Source organism: Rhipicephalus microplus, chromosome 3 (assembly GCF_043290135.1).
Source record: "Rhipicephalus microplus isolate Deutch F79 chromosome 3, USDA_Rmic, whole genome shotgun sequence".
In the NCBI taxonomy this organism is placed as follows: domain Eukaryota; kingdom Metazoa; phylum Arthropoda; class Arachnida; order Ixodida; family Ixodidae; genus Rhipicephalus; species Rhipicephalus microplus.
In genome coordinates, this window is record NC_134702.1 from 98,134,189 (window position 1) to 98,149,682 (window position 15,494).

The following is a 15,494-nucleotide window of genomic DNA, read 5'->3' on the forward strand; positions in this document are numbered from 1 at the left end:
GCGCTGAAGCCTGCTACCAGTACAAGGAAGCCGGCGTATGCCATGACGACGACCACAATACAACAACCAGCCAGCAGTCGGACAAGGACACTAACAGGCAAAACAGTGAAAACGGCCTCGCACGAGACAACTCCGCATCCATCCCAAAGCTTACTGGGGGAAAGAGTCGAAGACAGTCCAGGTCCCGCTTCAAACCCAGATAAAGATCAAGGTCCCACTCAAGAGCCACTCGAGGAAGCGGCAGCACACAGGTGAGCTTTGCAAGTGTGGTCTCCGGCACTGCCTCTCCAAGTAATGTTATAGGGTCCGCCTTAGAAAAGGAAATGATAGAGATTTAAATAATGTTAGAACAGATTACTAGAGAGAACCTAATGCTTAAAGAAGAGATTAAGCAACTGAAAGAAGAAAATACGAAGCTTCAGGAGGTGAGGAACGCGGGTACAACGACTACCACCTCATCTGTTATTAAAATACTAACGCTTCATCGAGCCCCAGCATGTGTTACCTCGTAAATGAGTGGGTAGTCACCGCCACTCAAAAGGAGGACGCAAGAAGAAGCAGAAAAAGCCGGTAACTTTTCAATCAGCGAGGTTAAGGGATTGTTTAAAGAAATTTTTGATGAAGTACAAAACCAAATTACATGCATGTATACGTCGAAATAAAGCAACGATTTGATGGACTCGAGCACAGGGTATTAGTGATAGAGAGCACGCCGAAGCACGTTAGGTCGTCTGGTGCGGGGCCGTTTAAATCAAAAGCGTGTAACAGAACACCCACAGTATAAACCAGCAAGGTCACCGGGATCCCATAAATAAACATGGCGCCACGTAACCAGTACATTATTTGGCAGTGAAATTGCCATGGGTACCGTAGGAAACAAAGGAAACTTCTGCAATTCGTGATAAACAGGGAGGCTCCAGATGTAATTGCCCTGCAGGAGATCGGGGGGACGGCAAAGTTATCGGGGTACAAGTCGTATAGTACTTCTGGTGAGAAGGCGACTGTCACAACTCTGGTAGATAGAAACATCATGGCTGTAGAGCACGATACCGGAATGCACCGCATAGACTACGTCATTATAGAAATAATACCTCTCGTAAGGGAGAGGGAAGCCTCTTTGTGCTTAACATTTATAGCCCACCTTGACAGAAGTCCAAGTTTGGTCCACTTTTCTGCAGAGCCTTGGGCATAGCGGAGAGACAGGCTCTCGTCATAGTCGGCGACATTAACGCACCGCACGCGGCTTGGGGATACACTGTCGAGAATATAAAGGGACACAACTTATGGGCAGACGCTCAACGCGGGAGCCTTACGCTGATAACGAGCCCTGAGGAGCCCACAAGAATAGGCAACAGTGTTAGTCATGACACAACACCGGACCTAACTTTTACGAAGAACGTAGCCGACTCGCTATGGGTAAACACGCAGCAGAATTTCGGCAGCGATCATTATATTGTAGTTAAAACTGTGCATGCGGGCCCTCAAAAAAAAAAAGAAAGGCAGAAAACTGTCACTTGTAGAATAGGACTATTTCCGCAACGTTCGAGAGAAGAATTCGGATGATACCATAGTAGATATAAAAAAAATACGTAGAGAAGCTCCAACAGAGTGCAAGAAAGCCACTAAAATTGTTCCCGAAGAACCGGGAATGGCGGAGATGGACAGCAAACTGTTGGATCTGTAAGAGGCAAGGACTAGCATCCAAAAGCGCTGGAAAACACAACAATACATTCGTAATTCAAGAAAGAAAGCAGTTGCATTAGACAAGGAGATAGAGCTCCATGCGAATTGGCTGACCCAACAACAGTGGGAAGCCACGTGTAACTTTATTGATATAGAAATGAAGATGTCAAAGACTTGGAACATTCTCCGAAGTCTCCTAGACCCGCGAAGTACAAAGACTGCACAGAGGCATAAGCTGCAACAAGTAATACATAACTATGCAAGAACAGAGAAGCAGCTCTTCCACGAGCTACGAAAAAAGTACTACGCAGACGCAACAAAAGAACCACTTCCCGGTTACTAGGGGCAGGACAGCCTAATACTCGATGCTGATATAACGGAGGCCGAGGTTAGATTCGAGCTCGCTCGATTAAACCCGAGGTCTGCTCCGGGACCTGATAAAATAACTAGTAAGACGCTCAAAAACTTGGATGACGAATCCATTAAGGCCCCCACTGAGTACATGAATAAGTGTTGGAAGAGTGGGATCATTCCACGTCAATGGAAGACAGCTCAGGTCCTTATCATTCTGAAGCCGAGAAAGAAAGCACAGGTTAGACCAATTTCACTGGCTTCATGTATAGGCAAACTCATGGAGCACGTCATCCTTGCGCGCCTCACTACCTGGAGGAAAACAGACTCTTCCCACATACCATGATCGGTTTCAGACCCAAATTATTGACGCAGGGGATCATGTTACAGATTAAGCATCAAATACTCGACGTGGGGACCCGATCTTTAGACACTAAGGCTATCATTGGCCTTTATCTCACTAAGGCCTTCGATACCATCACATAGAGAGCCATAATAGAGAATCTTCAAAGACTGGGGATAGGACAGCGCACCTACGCATATGTGAGAGACTTACAATCCAACCGCACTGCAAGAATTGCGATCGGAAAGGCAAGGTCTGAAGAGATTGTATTGGGCAGTAGGGGGACGCCACAGGGTTCAGTGCTGTCCCCCCTATTAGTTAATGTGGCGATGATTGGCCTACCCGCCAAACTTGACCAGATCGATGGCCTTAGACATGGCATATACGCAGACGACATCACCTTCTTGGACACGGGTGGGAGTGACGGCAACATTGCAAACATATTACGAGAGGCTTTTGACACTGTAGAGAGATATGTAGAAGGTAAGGGACTAAAATGTTCTCCCGAAAAGTCGGAACTGCTATTTTATAGGCCCACATGTAGGGGACGCAAAAGCAGACAGGAAAGGCCAGACATCATTATTTTTGAAGTGGGAAGTAAAATACCTACGGTAGCATACCTAGGAGTTCTCGGCCTCCGTATATCTGAAAATGGCACAATGGAGAAACTATTAGGCTATTAGAGAACAGCGTCCACCAAACAAGCAGGCTGATCAGACGAATAGCCAACAAAAATTATGGCATGGAGGAACATAACTTAGTTCGTTTTGTCCAGGCTTTTGTAGTCAGCCGTATCGTGTACTTCGCCCCATATCATAAACTACACGCAGCAGAACAGAGCGAAATATATTGCATCATTAGAAAAGCATATAAACAAACAATAGGTCTACCGTTAAATACGTCGAACGACAAGTTCTTGACTCGCGCTCGCAGAGCTAATGGAGGACCACACGATGGCCCAGTATGATCGGTTAACCCAGAGCCCTATAGCGGGCAGGCATATTTTGGACACAATTGGCGTCACGTACAACGTGCAATATGCGTGCTGAGCATCGCCACGCTAGAAGGATAGAAAGGGCAAAAACCCTACATTAACAGTTCAGCAACGCCCGGGACGTGGTCTACGTAGATGCAGCAGAATACGAGAATGGCCGAAACATGGTAATTGTAGCTACGAATATTCAAAGAGATTCCAACGTCAGTGGCAGTGTACGTATACAGATAGGGCAGAAGTGGCGGAGGAGGCGGCTATAGCACTAGCACTAGCATCCTCAAAAGCCGAAGTCGTGATCAGCGATTCCAAAACCGCTGTTAAAAATTAGGCCAAGGGAAGAATCTCACCGGAAGCGCTAAGAATTCTGGCTAACTTTTGCGACGAGCGGGTAGTTCATATTATATGGGCACCTGCTCACTCCTCCCTCCCAGGGAACGAAATCGCGTACGACCTGGCTCGAGAACTGGCCGGCCGAACAGGCGCAATGCGAAGTCCGGGGACGGAGAGGGACCGCATGATTAGTTATGAAGAGATCACAAAACACTACAGGCTAGGAAGGGTCTGATTCCCCCCGGCACATACCTCGCTGAACAAGCAACAGGCGACGGCGTGGCGCCTCTTACAAACCAACACTTTCCCGAACCCGGTAACATTTCGCTACATCTACCCAGAGATATACTCAGATTTGCGTAAGTTCTGCAATCAAAGGGCGGATCTCAATCATATACTGTGGGCTTGCTCCTCAGTGACAGGGCAGTATAAAAGATACAGCAATGGAGAGCAGTGGGAGACCGCACTGCTAAGCGCAGACCCAGAAGAGATACTCGACGTCCTTCGGCATGTCGAGGACGCCGCCAGAGCCCAAGTAGCGCTAGTAAAGTCCAAGTAGCCCAAGTAGCGCTAGTAAAGTAGGGACCTTAAGCGCTAGGACTCATGGCTGCCACCTAGGGGAAAGAGACCATTCTTGCACATCTTGCTGTTTTTTTTTTCTTTAATAAAGTTACTTCCTCCATTACCAAAAAAACACAATTCCTATATATACACGCACGCATGCACGCATGCACGCGCGTATTTGTGTGTCTATGTTCATGTTTGTGTGCGTGTGTCTGCGTGTGTGTGAGGGGGGGGGGGGGGGTCGCGTTTCTTACGATGAAAAATGGTTTATGCTTTCCTGGTTTTTATGCGCCTTGCGTGCAGCTTGCTAGAATCGTAGAGCTGTGAAACGTACTCTTTAATTGATCTGTGTATATTCAGTTTTCACTCGCATATACACATATGCAGTTTCAAAGAAACTGCATATGTATATATGTGAGTGAGAATTCTCTAAGCGGACTTCAGTAACATTTTTTTTTTTTTCGTCCATGCATGGACCTCTCATATAACTTCAACAACAGTTCAGAGGGCTATACAGCGTGCACTTTCATTGCACACAATAACGCTTAAGAAACTTTCGTTTTTTTTTCGCCGTTTTTCTTTTGTGTGTACATGTTTAACTGCATTTCCCGTTTCGACTGGCTTTGGCCGCAATAGAAGAGTTGAAAAAAATAAAGCATCTGTTAGTTTAAAAAAAGTTGATAACGATTTAGAGTACGAGGTATCCTAATATGGGAGAGCATAAAGCCGTCCCGTAGGCCTCAACAATCTTTTTTAGAAACGAACGTTATCACTCACAGCGTATGTTGTACGCTGTCTCGTACAGTTCCATTTAACCGTAACAGTGGCGTTAGTTACTATATTTATATATGCTTTGCGAAAGTTTGCCTCCAACGTCACTGCACAAATTAACGTAGCGTTTGTCTTTTTACACTTACGCCTGCTTCACTACTTTTATTTTACTTTTTAACACTGACCTTCGTGGGAACGATGTACTTGAGATTTCACGCTAGCAATTAGAGGGCAATTATGTGACCGCTTGTTTGTTGATTGCGAGACGCCGATATGCATGTCCGACCTTTCTTCGCGGCACCACTAACGCAGCGCTTAAATGTGGTATGCGCTTTATTTTAATCGAGTTTGGTATGCATTGGAATAAATTTGTTTCTGTGTTTTTTTCCTTGAAATTTTTGAGCTTATTTGGATATATATATATATATATATATATATATATATATATATATATATATATATATATATATATATATATATATATATATCGTAGCATCCTCCATCGTCATCACTCCTCTGCCAAGTTAACGCATAAAAAATAGCTAACATATATGGATCCCACAGACACTTAAGCCAAGAAAATAACAGGGGACATTATTTATAACAATCTCATAATTTCAACATAAATTGAAATTAATTACAGTGGTCGTAAGAAGCACCTATTCCGTCGGTGGCGCCCGAGCACAAAACCCTCGAATTACGTTTATACAGCTTCCGCTTCACCGGGTTGCTTGCTTTTAAAAATATTGACGCGAATTTCGACATTGTCCGTCGTGTCGTCACTGAAGACGAAGGGCTGTCACGGCATATGCTTCGAACAGTACAACATGACAGGAAATGCAATGATGTAATGCAAACATGGCAATCCGTCACACAATGTGCCAATGTCCGCTCATTGTTAGTACGTGCAGCCTTTTTACCATATCCTATACGATAGAATTATCAGTTCGTGCCAGACACTTAAGCCTTGGTTCTAGCTAACCGGCATGTTTTAATATAAAATAGGTTTTTCATTTTCGTCACATATCCTGTAATCTCTGATAAAAGAAGAGAGAAATGGATATTCCCTCGAGCCGCCTTGAAGTCTCGACCGTTTAACGAATGTATTTGTCAAAAAACTTTCCCTAATATCAGCAAGTGCAGAAATGTTACGGAAGAACACAAGGAGCAGACGAATTTTCTTGTCGGCTTCGCACGTCGCAACATCGTCTGCTAAACCGTGCCGTTTGCAGTCCGCAGGACGCGTATTTCGTAAGTTCGCAAGGATTATAACACGACTATAAGTAGACGAATTTCACCGTCAACTCACGAATGACCCGGAAACAAGCGAATCAGACAAAAATACTCGGCAAGAACAAAGCGGAGCGCTCACCTTACGGCCTGTTGTCCCGACCCGGCCTCGTGTTGCCCTGTGCGACGGATGGCCGAGTGGAGGGACGATACGCCAGGTGACGCCACTGACCAGACCAATCGGTTAACGGCGCCGACAAAGTGGTCTCGCGGAAGCTTGACCTGCTTTACCACGCGCGATACCAATAAAATTTGGCCTGCCGGACATCGGGGATTGATCACACACGCAAAGATGGACCGTGTGCCACCTACGGCGTCCTGATATGCAAATTGTCGTTCCGCTAATTAAGGCCGCAGCTCGTGAAATGGCATCAGTCTGAAAGAAACTATTCAATGCGTGACCAAACGCTGAAATTCTGAATTTAGTGTTAAGTGTTAGTCGCGGCACCTGCCGACAATATTTGTATACATATACGTCATTTTTGTTAACGTTCCTGAACAATATGTGCTTTTCAAGACGTCACTAGAAAACAGGCAAACTTGCGAAGTACAAATTAAGTCAAGCGTTATTGTTTGTGTTTTAAATATTGAAATAAGTGGGAAGGTAATTGTCCCTTTTTTTTTTTTGACAAATTTTGGAATAGCCTATGCGCTTTCAGCTCGTGAGCCGTGCGGGAAACGGAGTGGCTCAGTTCGCATCGCCTGTGCAACGGCGATTTTCTATTCTGACGCTGTCACAGCTTTATCGATGCATTTCCGTCTGGCACAGGTACTGGGCGAGGCTCGTGCCAGCGCCTAAATTTGTCTCGTTCGCGCCGCTTATCGCTTACACTTGCTGCTCATGCATGGTGCGTGATACACGTTTCACGCACGTACGGTGCAGTACGATGGCTTGGTTGGTGCTAGTGACCTAGATTTTTGATGGGTTACTATTCCCGTATAGACGCGACCACCACTGCTGCGCGTGCAAGTAATGATTGATTTGATTGATTTGTGGGGTTTAACGTCCCAAAACCACTATATGATTATGAGAGACGCCGTAATGGGGGGCTGCGGAAATTTCGACCCCCTGGGGATGTTTAACGTGCACCCAAATCTGAGCACACGGGCCTACAACATTTCGACCTTCATCGTAAATGCAGCCACCACAGCCGGGATTTGATCCCGCGACCTGCGGGTCAGCAGCCGAGTACCTTAGCCACTAGACCACCGTGGCGGGGCTGCAAGTAGCGTTGAGTGATATATACTTGCAGATTAATTATCGTCAAATCATTCAATCACGGGAGTATGTGATATATTTATTTACGGGCGTCTCGCCTTTCTGTTTCAGTTCTTTTATTGCAAACTCTCGCCCCCCCCCCCCCCCCCCTACCACTCTCTAAGAGCAACCGTATTCTAAACAGCGCCTAAGTTCTCGGCCACCCTGACCCCTTGAATTGAGGAACTCACTTGTCGCGTGTACACTGCCACCCCATCAGTAGAATTAATCCTGGTGCCACCCCCGGTCAACTTATTAAGTGCTCCTTATTCGTAGTATTCCTGCGCAAGATCCGTCACGTTTCTGGAGCTTTCGCTGGAAATTCCCGTGATGCGTACTACTCTAACAGGTATCGAGAAATCGTGTGCTTAGTAGCAGATGCTCCCTGCGTCGGCGCTGCGAGGCAGGAGAGGGAAGGGGACGCGCATTTGCAATGGGAGAGCGAGCGCAAGCAGGTCGTAGAAGACAAGTGGAGAGAGTAAAGCGCAGCTGTTGCAGAGAGGGAAGGAGTGTCGCGCGTGCGTATACTAGTGTAAGTGCGGACGCCGCCTGCGTGACATACACGCAAGCAAGAGATGCTCAGCACCTAAGGGTCGCGCAAGGCAATGGAGCCCTGGACTGAGGGCCCCACCCAAAGAAGGCTCAGTGTGCATTTGTTATTAATAAATGTTTATTCTCTCTCTCTCTCTGCACCTAAAACTGAACCTAAAGTGTATTAATTTTTAATAAGACGCCCCAGTGTTCATTCTCTTGAGGTTAGACTAAATGGGGGCCTACGAAAGCTGTGAATGGGTAGTATACGATAACGTACGATTACGGAGTCATGTCGTACTGGATGATATGACTCATAGCGCGTTACTATGTTTGAATGTGATATTATGTGGCATGAGGTGACGCGGAACTTAACAAATTTTTGTCCACTCTCAACATGTTCTTTTCGCCGTCCACAATGGCATCAGTGAGTATTCAGTATGTTTCCGACTTTGACCAAACATCTATTGAATGTACAGTCGGCCAAATCTTTAGCTATCGTGCATGAGTGACAGTTTTAGGGGCGAAGCTTTTTGAGCCGTGGGTCGTGCGTCCACAATGTATGTATGTACGTATAATATGTGGGGTTTAACGTCCCAAAACCACCATATGATTACGAGAGACGCCGTAGTAGTGGGCTCCGGAAATTTAGACCAAGTGGGGTTCTTTGACGTGCACCCAAAAATGAGCACAAGGGCCTACAGCATTTCCGCCTCCATCGAAAATGCAGCCGCATCAGCCGGAATTCGATCCCGAGACCTGCGGGTTAGCAGCTGAGTACCTTACTCACTATAGACCACGGTGGCGGGGCAGTACTGTAAGAAGTACTCTAAATACAGTAAATAGCAGGTACAGTGACCGCTTGGAGCAACGGCCTCTCGCCGCACCCTTGAATGAACTTGTCTTCGACTCGCATTATTGCGATTAACCACCCCATCGAAGAAGACGTCGTTAAGCGTTAATCTTTGTTAAGCGTAGATGGCGTAGTGCTCGTCGGGGTGAAGTGCGTTTGACAGGTCAAGGACGGTTCTGATTACGATGGTATACGCAGCATATAGAGGTATACACAGCATATTTTTGTACATTCATAATTACATTTTGGTTTTGCTTACTGTCGATGTCTGTGACTTCATGCCTATGGAAATCATTTTTATGTTAATTTCCATACGTGAAGCCGCCCTGATGCAGTGGTAGCTTTTAACCAACGTTTTTTTTTTTTTTACTTTACTGCTTGCATCCAAGCATGCTGGTTCTACGGAATAAGTATTTTTTTTTTTGTAAGATATATACTGCACGTTGGCAGCACCATTTTGCACACGTTATTTTTCGGGCAGACTTTCAGTGGCACTGTAGCTATTGATAGCAATGAAGTACTCTAATCGTAAAGGTTTTATCGTGAAATCTGCAAGGGCAAAATAATCATTGATGAGAAATGCTCACGTATTTATTTTATTTATTTACAGTACCTTACAGAGCACTCGAGGGGCAGATATATATATATATATATATATATATATATATATATATATATATATATATATATATATATATATATATATATATATATATATATATATATATATATATATATATGAGATCTAACAGACAGTAATGCCAAGGAATGTACAGGGGAAGTTATTAGAACCAATGGGATGTAAATAGGAAGAAAGAAAAGTGGATGAAAAAATAACCAGCCGGGAGCAGGAATCGAACCTACGACCTTCGAATAACGCGTTCGCTGCTCTAAACACTGAGCTATCACAGCGGCCTTCCCTCTAACCACTTTTTTTGGGTTTATATGTGAATTTAGAAGTAGGAGTGTCAGTCAGCGCCATCTATAAGCCAAGCGACGAGTGTGAAACACTCTTTTATGCGCATGTTTGGCATCACGTCACTTTTCTTTCTTCTTATTTACATTCCATTGGTTCTAATAACTTCCCCTGTACATTCCTTGGCATTACTGTCTGTTAGATCGCATTAATATTGTGTCAAAACACGGAAAAACGAGCCCTTAGGTAAACTATTCTCTCCCATATATATATATATATATATATATATATATATATATATATATATATATATATATATATATACGAGAATAATGTTCAAGCGATGGTCATACCACAGCGGTCGTCGTGTGGAGGCGCGTCTTGTGGCCCAGGACACACACAAGGAGAGAGAAATGTTAGCAGAACGTGCGAAGGTTCAATAGAAATGTTTTCTCTGGCTTGAGTATACCTTAGCATATGTACGAAGAGTCACTGTAATATTCTTGAACGTTGCCTATCAGACCTTAAAACTGCGTGTGGCTGTTTCCAATAAGACAAACCTCTGCCTATTGCAAATTATTGTGTTTATCAACTCCGGCGAGATCTGTTCCGGCGGGTACAAGTATGACCACCGCTTGAGCATTAATCCCGTCGCCGAGCCAACTTAAAACACTCGTGGCCGAGATTAATTTGTGCCCAAAATCTCACAGAGTGTTAAGCCGTAAGAAACACCACGACACGTTTTTCCGTATGCAGACTTTATTCATTCTAAAAGCGCCATCAATGCTATTGTGACAGTAGCAGCAATTGGTTTCTAAATCATGTCAGCGCGAAGCGACAAAAAAAAAATAATAAGTTGAGTAAGTGGCAGGGTGGGGCGTGTTGCACGAAAAAGTTCAGGAAGGGTTTGAACCCTTGAATACGCCACTGAATTGAAGGGTTGAACCCCCCGAGCCCCCCTTGGATACGCCACTGATTATTGACGATTGATATGAGAGGTTTAACGTCCCAAAACCACCGTATGATTATGAGAGACGCCGCTTAGTGGAGGGCTCCGGAAATTTCAACCACCTGGGGTTCTTTAACGTGCAGTCAAATCTGAGCACATGGACCTACAGCATTTCCGCCTCCGTCGGAAGTGCAGCCGCCGCTTCCTGGATTCGATCCCGCGACCTGCGGGTCAGCAAGTCCATTATGCAAGCTCTAGCGAATCTAAATCACCTTCTTATAATACTAATATCTGTTGTTTTACGTCTCAAAACAACATTATGATTTTGAGAAACGTAAGAGTGCCGAAAATTTCCACCATTATGGAGTTCTTTAACGTGCCGTGGGATCTCATGGTACCACTGACATTTCGCCTTCACCGAGATGCGACCGCCTCGACTTTGGAGTAAACAGCCGAGAACGTTAACTATTCCACCATGGCGAACTAAGCCTGTTACTGAAAGGTATATACAACTGCTTTTTCCATTTCATATCAACTCCGACGTCTGCATCGCCGTACCAACCGTCATCACCGACAGCACTCGGAGCATTTCCCTCTGACATAATAATTCATGAGGTTTAACGTCCCAAAACCACTATATGATTATGACAGGCGCCGTGCTGCACAGCTCCGGAAGTTTCGACCACCTGCAGGGGTTCTTTAACGGGCATCTAAATCTAAGCACACGGTCCTCAAGGGTGCTCGCCTTCGCCGAAACTACGGCCGCCGCGGCCGGAATAGCATTTCGCTCTCGGTGTATGCATTTCACCGAGTGAACTCATCCGTCTTCGTCATTCTATAGCAGCGATGGCAGCAGCAACAACAGCTACACAAAACACGCGCGCATGACTCATGCGTGTGACATACCCTCTTTTCTCCGGCGTGACGGACGCTAGTTACGTCACACTCTAGGCACAGGCGTCGGATATCAGCGTTTACCTCCCCCCCCCCCCCTCAATCAGGCTAGGAAAGGTTAAGTAGGAAGGGAAACGTCTATCTAGATTCCTCCTCAACACCCGCCTTCTCTTTCTCCCCCTATGATTCCCACTATATTCTCTCTGTTTCTCTATTTCTCTCACTATTTCTCCCTCTCCCGTACGAAGAGCAGTTAGTCGGAGACAAAGCTTCTGTACTGCCAATCTAGCTGCTGCTTTTTTTTTCATTAAACAGTTTTTTTTTTCTTTTTTTCTTTCTCTCTCCAAGACCCTCCACTCCATCAGAAACAGAAGTCCTATACCTATACACCACCGCCGATAGAGGAGACTGCGTCTATCTATCCGTTTCTCGCTTTATCGCCGACGGCAAATACAGGCGAACCGACGCCGCTACGGACGTCGCCTCCTCCGAATTTCGCGTGCTTCATGTGCAAGCTGCCCCAGCCGGCAAAGAAGCTACCCAGTCGAAGAAGAGATTTCTCCCTGTGCTCTGTATCGCCTCCCAGCTGCACGAGCCGCCTTTTCTGGAGCAACCAAACAGTGCTTCATTTTAGTTTCATTTATTCTTTCGTTAGTTCGAGAACGTGCGTCGAGACGGTTGGGGGGTGTGTGTTCCGGGGGGAATACAATATCCGCGTCGCACCAGCACAGACGTAGGTGAGGACATCATCTGACTCTCTCAGCGGGACACATCGCAGACGTCGGACTCCGAAAAGGTACGATGTACGGATGTGCGAATTGTGAGATTCAGCGCGAAGAAAACGACTCGTGGGCATCGTATACATTGCGTTCTGCGACGTTTGTTCGCTTTAAATCTAGAAATATGCGATGCCAACTAGTCCACCAGTCTTCGTTGTTGATGGTTACGTGCTTTCGCGTACTCGTCCAACCCGTATATGCCGATTAGTTTGTAATAAATCAATAGAAGGTATTGTGCCTGTCCAAAAAGACAATTCATGGCAATATGTCGAGGTACCGTGAAGTGGCGGGATCGTACCTGCGTGTACGATGGTGACACCAAACTTTAGCTTTGTACATGTACTGTATGCGCTGTATTCGATATCAAAAAAAAATAAAAAACGTCGAGGAAATAGATAATTGTTGCTGTCCCCACCTTAAGCTACAAGGGGCAGTAACTATTGGGGAAATTGTGTCCTCTGTGGTCTTGCTGAGATGGTCGGCTCGTACATAAAGTCTCAAGTAAACCTTTTTCGTGGTCCACCCCATAGTTATAGCTGCTCGGGGAAACCTTATTTGACCACTTGTCACGACCATGCTCAAGCTTATCTTGATTGGTTGATTCAATTAACTCTTAACAAGATTCTATCACGTCTATCTTCTATGCTCAAACATCTGTAGATTGACTGCATAGTCGGATGTGGTCGTTAATAGCCAAGATGATTTTTTTCCAACTTTTGATTGACGTACGGACAGAAACACATGGCGGAAAAAATACAAAAATGAGCCAGTGAAGCCAATCCACTAACATGTTAATAGGTAGACAACTAATATTTCTAACACGAGTTCGAGAAGCAGCTATTTTCATAGCGATGCTTACCCATAACAGAAAGGGAAAGTTAAGCTTTACCTTATTTCAAAACGAAATTAACTACGTACTGCAGCTTTCTCAGCCTTCCTCTAATCCCTTTTGAAAATAGTACATATATGTTTTTGTTCTTTGCAAGAGTTTTTTTCCACAATCTCGTTTTCACATAGCGTGGCCTCTAATAAAAGTCTCGCAGTTGGGAAAACAACAAAAGTATCATGCCATGTATATTGCCAGTAGCTTTAGACGCCAAGTCTTTTTTTTTTTTTCAGTGCACACGTAATGCAATCGTATGTAGCCAATGAGGTCTGCCCGCATTACCAATTCATTGGTCGCAATTTCTGCGTTGCTAGGCTGAATGTTAGGTTAGTGATGGAGTCTTTAAATTGTAGTGAGTTGGTCTGGTCGACTTACGATGAATACAGGCATATTCGTACACATTCAGTGTATATACAGCCGCTAACAAAATCGAAGCAACCAAGAAAATATTTTCGTGCCTACTGAAACGTCACTCGAGCACATCACAATTGGTGAGGATGATAATGACGCTGATGTGGGGCTGAACTTAGAGCTTCCCTGAAGGCCTGAGAACCTGCGCGTTGTGTATATTAACATTACGAGTGTTGTCCGAGTGCTGCCAAATAAATACTGCCGCGACGGTATTTTCAACCCGTCGGAAGTTCATCTCGACACAATGCATGAAATGGAAGAAATTTATTGTTCTCGGAACTCTAAATCACAATAATAAGGAAAGCGTGGGTAAAAACATTTGTGCAGATCATTTATTGCATTCGCAGGAATCGAATCATTTGTTCACGCTCTCTCTCTCTCGTGAGTGACTCTGTAATTTTTGCTTGTAAGAGCGTTGAAACTCAGCGTGTACCCTCGAAAGCGACAACGCACTCAGATCGCACCTGATTTTCATCAACATTCTCGTGTCGAAATAACGTGCCAAAGTATACTCGGGACATTATCGGTTGCGTCACGTGCGAACAACGCTTGTTATTGTGGACTCCGTCCTCACTATCTATATCGACCTGTGAGAGAAGCACCTCAAGGACCCCTCATTTATTGTCACCACGGTGTCATTCACACTGTAGCCGAAAACAGCGTAATTTTTCCTCACACAAACTCCGTTTGCTCGCGCTCGATCACACGAGAAACGGGCATCGGTGACGGCTGCAAGAGCAGCTTCACCCAAAAGGATGATTCTTTTCCCAATTTAGCCAGCTCTATTTCTAGCTAGTTATTATTCACTGCACTTATGTTTCAGCAGACATGCGTAAGGTGTGGACAATCGGGAAGTCTGAATGTAGAGATTGTCAAAGACGTATCCTTGCTGCACTTCGTACGTATATGCCTTTATAGGACAACACTTGGAAAACGGCAAAAGGGAGTACAATGTAGTGAACGAAAAACGTAGAGATATATATTCTAGAGGGAAAATAGTCCGCCGCGGTGGAGCAGGGGTTACAGTGCTCGGATGCTGAACCGAAGCTCGCGGTTTCGATTCTGGTTGTGGCGGTGGCATTTCAATGGAGGCGAAATGGGACCGTCTCGCATACTGCTTGATGCCAGTGCACGTTAAACTGCACAGATGATGATGATGATGATTATGATGATGATGATGATGATGATCTTCCTTGCAACATTCAGATCCGCCCTAATTCGCTCCGCTGGAAGCTAGCATCTGCACATATTAATGCTTGAATGCTTGCGCCAGCTGGGAGTGTTTGTTATGTTGGCTCTCAAGAACACGCGCAATAACAGCCTTATTGAGCTGCCAAATACATGAGTACGTGTGACGACAACGCGTTGTTCTAACAATGCTCGAGGCCAGTGGAATGAAGTTTTGAACTACTGCAGTGCGACGGAACCGCTTCGCGAAGGCTGTTTGTGCGATCTTCGACGCACTAAAATCCTCTGAAAAAAATTAGAAACAAGTAAATGGGCACAGATGGACAGCTGGAGAAATTCCAGCGACTTTCGCTCGTATATAGGTGCAGCAAACGTCGCACGTTTACTCACAGCTGTGACTACTAGTCGCGCGACGTACAGTTATATGCCATATACCACACGTAGTATACGACGTTTGAAGGCTGCGAAATGTTACTGCCTATCGGTAAACGTATGCATGGTAT

At 45.2% G+C, this 15,494-nt stretch overlaps 1 protein-coding gene across 2 annotated transcripts in view; it reads left to right on the top strand.

The window, feature by feature from the left end:
- Positions 1–15,494, top strand: part of LOC142761658 (ATP-dependent translocase ABCB1-like) — a 155,046-nt gene that overhangs the window by 60,337 nt on the left and 79,215 nt on the right. Inside the window, exon 1 of one of the 2 annotated variants that reach the window (XM_075890037.1) lies at positions 12,131–12,523. The exons of the other annotated variant lie outside the window; for it this stretch is intronic. The gene's annotated coding sequence lies outside the window, so the exon portion shown is untranslated. Of the gene's footprint in view, positions 1–12,130; positions 12,524–15,494 lie in introns of those variants that run through there. 2 annotated transcript variants of the gene reach the window in all.